Source organism: Tauraco erythrolophus, chromosome 19 (genome assembly GCF_009769465.1).
Source record: "Tauraco erythrolophus isolate bTauEry1 chromosome 19, bTauEry1.pri, whole genome shotgun sequence".
NCBI lineage: Eukaryota > Metazoa > Chordata > Aves > Musophagiformes > Musophagidae > Tauraco > Tauraco erythrolophus.
Window position 1 is genome coordinate 14,982,641 of NC_141483.1, and position 10,121 is coordinate 14,992,761.

A 10,121-nucleotide genomic window follows, 5' to 3' on the forward strand; every position below is an offset into this window, starting at 1 on the left:
CGGTACGCGTGCTGGAGGGAAAGAAGGAAAGAAAAAGGGTGATTTGTTGCTTTAAATCATAATGATAAATGGTGATTTTCTGCTTTAAATCGTAATGATAATTGGTGATTTAAACAGACTGACCAGCTCGGGTCGCTGTGCTGTCCCGCTGAGCCCCCCGTGCCCTTCGCTGAGCTCTCTGCTTCAGTTTTATCCCCTAGCCCTGGCAGGGTGGTAGCTGGTGGTCTCGGCTCTGCCCAGAACGCACGCCGCAGGGTCCTGCCACCTGGGATGCTTTTGTCTGCAAACTTCCAGCCAGCTCTTGCTGACCTCTGGTCCGTGCTGGAGCGATGGAGGCGCGGAAGGGATGCAGAGACAGGCGGGGGCCGAGCACTGCGGCTGAGATGTGTGAGTGGTGCTGGGCTGCAGCGTTGTGGCACGCTCGGTGGGTGCAAGCTCCCTTCCTGGCAAGGCTCCGGCCACTGCTGGGGGTTTCCTCTGGCCTCTGCTCCCTGCCAGAGTGGAGGTGGATGATGTTCCCAGGCTGAGTGAGGGTTTGTGGCAGCAGCTGCCCCATCCTTGGTGTGTGGGCGATGCAGGCAGCGGGGCAGAGGGAGTGCCACTGGACAGGACGGTGCCTGCCCTGACACCGGGGCTTTGCCAGAACCTGGCTCTGCGTTCCCTGTGCCACGGGGACCAGAACTGCCGAAGTCAGCAGCTGGAGCCAGTCCCAATTTGCTCGAAGTCAGCACAGATTTCGCATCCATCTGCGAGCACGGGAGCGCCTGCTCCCTGCTTTCGGTATTGCTCCATCGGAGCCTGCACAGGGATCTCGCTACGAGCACCGTGATAATCGGGGAGACGTTTGGAACGTACCCGACCCCGACTTTCACACAGGAATCACCTCTGCAGTTGCACCAACTTGCAACCACATCCTGCAGTTCCTTGAGCTTTGTGCACGGACTCTGCAGCACGGATGCAGGGGGATGCAGGGGACCCCATCCCAGTGCCATGGGCAGCAGGAGTGGGTGCAGTGCAGATGTGGGGGGATGCAGGGGACCCCATCCCAGTGCCATGGGCAGCAGGAGTGGGTGCAGTGTGGATGTGGGGGGATGCAGGGGACCCTGTCCCTGCACCGTGGGCAGCAGCAGTGGCTGCTCCCACACAACTCTCATGGCCCGCGGGGGCACGGTGGGTGCAGGTGGAGGCACAGCCCTGTCTCTCCCTGCACTTTGCTGCTTCGGGAGCAAAATTGAAGCACAAATTAAGTCCAGTGAGCCTGTTCTCCCCACGGACTCATCCTCTCCCCTAGCCACACCGCAACCACACAAGCGCTTTCCTGTCTGCGCTGCCCCGTCTCCTCTCTCCGGTCTCATTTTACGGATGTGCAGCGGAAGCAGCGATTGCTGCTGAAGGATTAGCCTGGTAATTTGGCTAATTTTTCTTGAGCTTCATTTTTCACATTATGAGCTTTGCAGAAAGACTAACGATCCTGGGTTCGCCTCTAATAGCCAGCGCGGGAGGGGAATCTGTGCTCCATCCTTTTGCAAAAAAAAAAAAAAAAAGATGCATCGAGGCATTGGGAAAGAATGGCCTGGCTGGCACGGGGGGAGACGGGCGGCTTTCCTCCACTGGGGGACCCAGCAAAAGCTGGGGGACACCAGCATCTTTCGTCAGCAAAAAGGAAAACACTTTGTATAAAAAAAAAATACAAAACCTTTCAAACATTATCCTTTTCCTTCCGTGCCCATGGATGCTGCTGGTGCACGGGGCAGTGCTGTGGCTGTGCCACTCACTGCCCGTGGGGCCGGCTGGGTGCTGCCCAGCCCCTGCCAGGCACAGATGGTATTATTATTATTATTGGTTTTTTTTAAATCCATGTCAGCAGTGGCTTCTTTCTGCTCCGGTGAATAGATGCTGAAGAGGCAGTGACATTATTTGAGATAACAGAGAGAACAGAAAAAGGGTCAGTGAGGGAGAGGAAATGTCAGTGCGCAGCCATGGGGGGGCGAGGGGCTTCTTGGGACCCTCAGGGCTCCCTGCTGCTCCCGGGGTCCCTCCTGGGGATGGGGTGGGGGACTGGGACCAGGGGACCCTGCTGTGTGTCTGGCAGGGCTCAGGGCTGTGTGTTGTGTGCTCAGCTCTGTGCTGGGGGCATCTGGGGGTCCCCCCTGCGGCTGGGAGTGCCCCAGCTGGGTGCTGCCCATGGCCCTGGGAGGACCAGGGGCTCCTGGGCGAGCTGGGACCCCCACCGCCAGTGCCATGTCAAGGGTGGTTTGTGGATCTGGCATCTGCTGCTGCAGGAGGGCTCCCCGTGCCCTCTGCCGCCCCGATGCCAGGGATTTCGGGGCTCCCTCCTTCCCAGGGTCTGGCTGGGGCTCGGCACCGAGCACGGGGGGTGCCCGTCCCCCCCGCCTCTCCCTTCCCTCTCCCCTCCCGGCACGCTGAAGGTTTTGAAAGTTAAGTATTACCGTCTGCTTTGTTGTTGCCTAACTACGACAGACAAATTGAGAACTAGTTGTCAAAATGTCAGTGCACAACAAATCAACATTCAAAATGAGTCTCAGCGCTATGTGGTGTATAATTAAAAAAAAATCCTTTTCAGAAATTTCAGCAAGCGTTGGCTCCGCTTTATATTTGTCTGTGTGATTAATAAAGGCAGCTAATTTTCAGACTTTAAAAACAGCTAGAAAATAGCTCCTAATTACATATTAGGTTCCAAGCGGCCCCCGCTGAGCGAGGCTGGTATTGGTGGGCCAGAGAATTTGGCAGGGGCTTAATTACATTCTGAGCATCATCTAATTTTAGTTAAATGTAATGTAATCAGCAGCAGATGTCTGAAATAAAATATGAATTATGAATATGATGAAATTTCATTCTTGAATAAAAAGTTAATTTGCTATTTAGTTCATTAAAGTCGCAGAGGTTTATTAGGGCGCAGGTATACGGTGCGGCTGGGCTGTATTAAAATGATATTTCAGAGAGAGTAGGGAATTGCATTAAAGGTGCTAAAATATTCCGTCGGGACGATGCACCGGTTGGGAATTAACATTTACAAAAATAACGGAGTCCCTGGGCCCGTGCCAGCCCCTGGCACCGGCAATCGGCTCCGGAGCTTCTCGTTTACGCAAGGTGACGTCCCGCATCATGGGATGGTCCCTGGGACCCTCTCCTGCCACCCTGCCCTGGGCATCCCAGGATGGATCCGAGCTTACCACACTGGTGAGCTCAGCCTTTCCCCGTTATCTGGGGAGGAGGCTCCAGTGGGGCTGAGAATCCCCGGCAGGCATCCCCCACCCCGCGGGCGCAGGGCCGTGGAGCCGGGCTCCGTGCGCCTTTTTCCAGCTTGGCCGGGCGGGAGAAGCATCAATTCCCCCCTCGGCTCCGGGGCCACAGGGAATCAGATCCCCATGGGGGACGCCGTCGCCTGGACATCTCTCCCCGCAGCATCCTCGGTGGTTTCAGCTCTGAAGTTTAAATTGCTTTTCTCTATTCCTGGGTGGCCCGGGCTGACAGATAAGCATCTTCTGGGGAGGGAGAAAGATGACGCGCTCGTTGTCGCCTTGTGCTCCCAATGCTGTCGTTTTGATCCCTCCTGGATGCCAGGAGAAAAGCAGCGCCCGGGCATCGGCTCAGAGCCCTGCCCGCTTCCCAAACGTGGTCTCCGAAGAGCAGCTGGTGGCCGATTCCTCCTGCACGCAGCAGACAAGCACGGAGGAAAGCCTCTGCCCGCCGTCGCGTGCCAGCAGCAGCAGGCACCATCCCAACTGCCGGGTCCCGGTGGCTCCGGCGTGCCCGGCGTGGGCGATGCTTGTCGGTGAGCCCCCGGTGCCGGCACTTGTGGCACAGCCGGGCTGCCACGCTGGCTCCCGTGGGTTAGCAGTCCTCCCTCTTCTATTCATCAAGGGCATGACAGCTAAAATTCATTTGAAGATGAAGAAAGTGCCGGCTAATCCTTTCTGTGCGACAGTGATAGACTGGCGGCTCGGGAAGAATTGCACAGCAGTAATGAAATTAGGCTAAAACTGCTGGCGGATAGCAGATAATTGCCCTTGTCTGTCACGAGGAATAACATCTCCCAAATCCAACGCAATGATTGTTAAAGTTGCAGGAATTTATTTTGGTTTATTTATTTTATGGATTTGGGTTTGGCTTTCCAAAGGCCTTTCCAGGAGAAATAAAAAAAAATGAGCGGGAGCTGGGTGCTCTCCTCCCACCTCCCTCGGGCGCTGCCTTGACGAAGCAGGTGCCACACGTACCATCGCCGCGATGCCAAGGATGCCACGACACGGGACCCAGCTCGGGGACTGTTCCCACGGGGCAGGGGATGAGGCAGCCAACACGCCGTGCTGCTGCTCAGCACCAGCACCGTGGGTTGACGGTGCTGCCAACGGTCCGTCCCCAACCAGCAGGACCCAGTGCTTTCCAGAGTGGGACTGGTCCCCAACTCCCTGGTGTCCCGCCTGGCCGTGCGGTGCCCGGGTGGCCGTGTGAGCCCTGGCACTGCGTCGGGGCTGACCACCAGCCATTTATTTTGTAATTTATGAGGGGCAGCAGGCGGTGCAGCGCGGGTGAGTGAGTGCACTGGCCGGCAACTGCGATGTTTTATACGCGAGGGCTGGCACGGGTAATTTACTGCGGCTGGCAATAACATATTTCACTTTCCGTCTCCCAGATGAAGATTACTTGTGTTTGAAAGTGCCTGAACACACACTCAATTCTGCTTAAACGCTCGCAGCCAGCCGAGCGCGGATCGTCCCAGCGGCACGATGGGCTCAGCCCTGCGCCGGGGTGGCACAGGGATGGGGACGAGGATGGAGATGGGGACGGGCTGGACCGCAGCCCATGCACCCAGCAGAGATGCCCGTGGCACTGGGGAAACTCACCCGCAAGAACCCGCCGCAGCAGCTGGAAATATTCAAGGCACCTTCCCTGACATTTAATCGGGCCGGGCGAGGAGCTCCGTGGCATTTCTGAGAGGGGCTCGGGAAAGGTCAGGGGGTGGAAAAGGTTGGCAGGGTCGGTGCTCCCACCTCGCCCTGTGGCTCCTCCTGACCCCCCCGGACAGCCGCGGCACAGACACCGCATCAGCTGAATATCGGCTGCCGATGGCCGGCGCCGGCACGCTGGGAAGCGCCACGCGCTCTCCTGGGGATGCCTGAGCCACCTCAGAAATAGGTTGGCACATATCGGGGGGGTCATGTCTGCATCCCCCAAAAACATCCCTGCGAGATGGGCATCCCGGCTCACCTCTGCTTGGTGGCAGCTTGGTTTGGGTGTGATGCCGTCCAGCTCCCGCTGCCCTTGGCCATGGCCAGGCGGGCTCTGGCTGCGGGCAGAGCTGAGGTGTCGGTGCTGGGAGCCCCAAGGCTGCGCCAGCCCCACTGAGCCCCCTCCCGGCACCCCTGGACCCCACAGAGAGGGCGCTGGGCCCGGGGCTGTGGTGCTCTGCATGTTGGCCCGGGAGCCGCTGCTGCTCCTGCCAACGCCGGCGTCTCTCCCGCGCTCCCCGGCACGGCGCTTCCCTTAATGGATGCTAATGTGTCACCCAGCCCATTTGTCTTCATTTGGTGCCAGCCGGCGGCACGCGGGGACGCAGCCAGGGCTGGGCACAGAGCCCACGCGCCCTGCACTGCTCCTGGCATGGTTCAGCCCATCCCAGCACCGACACTGGGATGCTGGTGCTGGTGTGGCTGGTGCAACCAAAACCAGCCAACGATGCCCAGCCCGTTCCCATGTGCGCATCCCAGGGAGCGCATCCCCAGGCGTGGGGCTGCCTGCCTGGGATGAAATGGGAGCTGGACATGGCTTTTGGGGCATGGTGGGACTGGGATGGGATGAGCTGATCCAAGGGCTCCCCTTGGCTCCCCATGGTCACCCGTGGTCACCACAGCCACCCGTCATCACCCCGCGGTGACTGAATGCGAGGGGGACCACGATGCTGCCTCTGTGTCCCACCAGATTCCAGGACGGAGCCTCTCCACTGGAGCTGCTGGTGGGTAATTTCTGATTAAGGATTACTGTACCATCGGCTTCGGTTTGATTGCAGATGTTTTTAATTATATCGTATAAGATCGTATTATGTAATTGCATTTATCTGATTGAAGCCTTAATTGTAGGATTTCATAATGGTATGACTGGGTAAATACACCATTGCGTCTGTTGTCCCCCAATGAAAATTAGGTGCTTCGTGTCTTTATTGCATTATCCTGGAGAGGAGCTTAAATTGGGAAGAACGAAATTAGGAGAGAGACAAGAAAGACGAGTTTGTCCTCCCCATCCCAGCGAGCGCATCCCCGTCCCGGCGTGGGGACACGCGGGATGCGCTACGGTACCCGGGCTCTGCTCTCTGCCACCTGGAGCCACCGCCGGCTGCCAGAGCACCGGCACCTGCCCAAGCATCACCTCTGGCTGGGCACCCCTGCCATGGGGCAGCTGGGGTGGGCAGAGCCAGGCTCAGGGCACAGCCGGAGTCCCGACGGCGTCGCGGCTCTGCCAGCCCCGGTGCCGGCGTGGGGCTGAACCGCCCTTCGCCACCGCGCTGAGACGCGGCCGCCCGCGTTTCCTGCGGTGCTTTTTTTGCAGGATCGATGTGGCAATTCCCGTTTGGCTCATGGTGGCCGTACGGTACGGTACGGTACGGGCCATCACAATCAAAGCGCCGGAGGCCGGGAAGGCGCTGGGCTGTCGCCTGCCGAGGGATGGAACCGAGCCAGGGAACCGAGCCAGACCCTCCCGACACGTTCCCGTTGGCAGGAGTGTCCCGGCAGCACGGCCGGCCCCGGGCTCCATTGACCTTTCATAAGCAGGTGAGAGAAGGCAGCCTGGCGCTGCCAAGGGGTGCCAGGGCTGGAGGCAGCGGGTGCCGGTGTAACCGGGAGCACCGTCGCGGTGGCTGTGCAGCCGCCCGCTGCTGCCTCCAGCTGCTTTTAGGATAATCTCTTTTTAAGGGCGTGGAAAGATGCATTGACGTAAAATTAGTATTTCCATCAATAACAGCAAAATAATTGGGAAGTCCTCCACTCACTGGGGGCCGCAGGATGCCCCAGGAAAGGGCTAACAAAGCGCTGTCGGTGGGTGCCACGTCCTTGCTCCTCCCCCCAGCAATTAAAGGGAGCATCAGGTTTTTGTCGGAGCCTTTTTTCCGGCCGTAATCCGCAACATGTGGTTCGCACGGAGCCTCCCGGCTAATGGGTTTAGGATTACGGGAATACGCAGAAATCCCGCGTCTCGCTGTCACTCCGCTCGGCGCGGTAAGGTGATTTCATTAGGATTTAGGTTTAGAGAAAAGTCTCTCTCTCTCCCCCACCCCCCCCCCCCCCATTAATATTATTTTTATTCAATTACATCAGCAATTCATGAAACTTCAAAGACGTTTCAGCCGCGCGACCCAAATGCTGCCGGATCGCGCGGCTGAGGGAGGGGGAGAGGGAGAAAACATAAGCTGCTGCTTTAATGGAATTACCAAAAGGGGTTTTTTAATTAAAAACAAAGGTTGGGGATGAGGTCTATCCATAATTTAGTGCTGCTGGATGTAATAGCTGCTGGTGGTTTAATTTTAATAAATGTATGTATTATTAACGGTGCGATCTATATTTTCCAAGCCAGAGGAGGGCCCGGCTGGCCCCGCAGGTACAACTGCCAATATTTGTGCCACGGGGCCGGGCGAGGGGACCCTCGGTGGCCACGGGGCAGTGGACGGGCACAGGGATGCTCCCAGTGACCCCCCAGTGCTGCACTGGGTGCTGGAGCCGTCACAGCCCTGACGAGTTAATTACCAGCTAGCACCAGCGTGGGTTATTGAACACGATTCCATCCCCTCTTTTTGATGATTTCCTCTTAATTAGCCTTTATTAACGAGACGTGACCTCGTCCGGTGTGCCAGTTCCTTGGCATCTGCCGTGAGGACACCGGTCCCGCCGGGGCGTGGGACAGACGTGTCCCCAAGGCCAAGGACAGCCGGGCTGGGGGGGCGATGGCGGGGACAGCCACAGGACGGACCCCATCCCTGCGGCGCTTGGGCGAGGTGGCACCCCCCCACCCCAGTCACCCCCTCTGCCATCCAACGCGTGCTAATAAAAACAAATTAACTTGTATAAGCATTAATTTTCCAGCATCCATCCATCCCGGCCTCATTACACCGGCGATCCCAGGAGCCGGGGCTTTGGGCATGTTGTAATGAGGCGCATGTGGCAGTAAAAGTCCTTCTAATAGGATTTATTTACTGTAATTGTGATTCGAGGCACAGTGCCATCGCCCGCGAGGCGGCGGGGCCGGGCAGGAAGGGGCATTGCCAGCGCTCTGCGGTGAGGCTGGAAAACCGCCGCAGGCAAACGCGGGGAAAGGCTCCCCGGAGGGCTCCGGGGGGTCCCGCTGGACCCGAGGTGCAGGGCAGGGGCCGTCCCTGCAGAGCCACCCCCCGTCCCTCCCTCCAGCAGGAGTTTCCCGAAGGATGGAGACTGTCCTGGTGATGCCAAACTGAACAAGAGTGGTGGCTGGCAGCGGGGATGACTCAGAGCCCCCGAGGCCAGGGGGATGCTCCAGCGTGTGCCCCTTCCTGGAGCATCCCGCCAGGAGCTGCCGGGTGGGTTGTGCCACCACATGTTGCTGGGGCACAGGGTCACCTATCGCATTTCAGGGTTTCCCACTGGATCCGGGCTGCAGGAGCTCCTTCCATGGCACGTGGCTCCTCCCTGGCCCCGTGCCCGGCACCTCTCCATCCTCCTGAGCAGAGGCAGCTCGGAGATTTGGGAGGCGAGGAGGGATGCTCGGGCGGTGCCGGGGCCATCGCTCTCCCATGCGGTTTGGCTGCCCGGCACACGTGGCACTGGGGAGCAAAGCCCAGACCACGCCAGGGCTGATCCCGCTGCCGGGACCTGCGGTGGCAGCTCCGCTCCCGCGCTGGCGATCAGCCCTGGCACCTGTAACGCGCTGCTGCTGTCGGAGGTGCCCAAACCCACTCGGGGGTCCCGGCGGAGGGAGCGGAGCTGGGAGAGCTTTTCTCTGGCTCACACTCCATTATTGTTGCTAAGGAAACCTCTTCCCGGGATCTCACTGGGAACATGTCTGCCTCGGCGGGGCCGCGCATCCATCTCGCCAAAACTGCCCTGAAAGCCGGAGCCGGCGCAGACAAAAGCCGGGACGGAGGCGGGAGCTGAGCGGGGGCCACGGCCACGGCGGGGACACGGCCCTGCTTGGAGCCACGCCGGGTGCCGGAGGGGGCCCGGCCACCCCGGCTGTGCAGGGATGTACCGTGTGGAAAAGTTGAGAAAATAAATAAATAAGAATTAAACCAAAACCTCCAAGTCCCCCGAGCATCCCGAGCTCCGGCTGGCGGCAGGACCAGGCGTTTGCAGCCGCGTCCTCCGGCACGTGGCTCCGAGGGCTGGCACGGCAGCGGGGTGTGAGCGTGGCCACTGTGCCAGCCGCCGGCCACGAGCTCATCCTGCTCGTGTTTCACCCCATCACTAATTTTGGTCCCCGACTTACGGGGGGGGCTGATGCTCACGGCCGCATCCCCCCGCATCCGGCCGGTACTGCCCACTGCAGCGAGACGAGATCCCACCCTCGGGAAGGGGAGCGTCGCGCCTTGAGTTGTAGTTTCCTTCTGATGCAGCAGGAATTTATTCCTCGGGAAAGGGCTTGCTTTAGCCACCGAGGGATTATGGATGGCCCCGAACTCGCTCACTGCCCTCTGAATGGCAACTGTCCCCCGCTGCCGTGCGGTGCCTGCGGGACGGTGCCAGGGAGCCGGGGCACCCCGCTTTGGGCACGGCGATGCAGCTGGGCTCCCCCCAGGTAACAGCTGCTGGGAATCGGCCGCTGGAGCCTGGGAAAAATATAAACGGGGCCGGGAGGGGCGGCTGTTGTGCAAACCACTGGCAACGCGGTGCTCCCACACTGATCAAACCTGGTGCCACCCTGGCACCGGCGTGAGCTCATGGCACGTGTGGCTCCACCCCTTGTCGTGCAGCTCATTCGTGCCATGAGCCAGTTGCAGGTCCTGCACGTCTCTGCAAGACCCTCGTGGGCCCGGAGCAGCATTCCAACACGACTTCCAGGTGGGAGCCGCTGGGAACCGCCAGTGCCCTGCACGCCACTGCCACCCTCCTTCTCCAGGGATGCTCCCAGAGCCCTGGGAG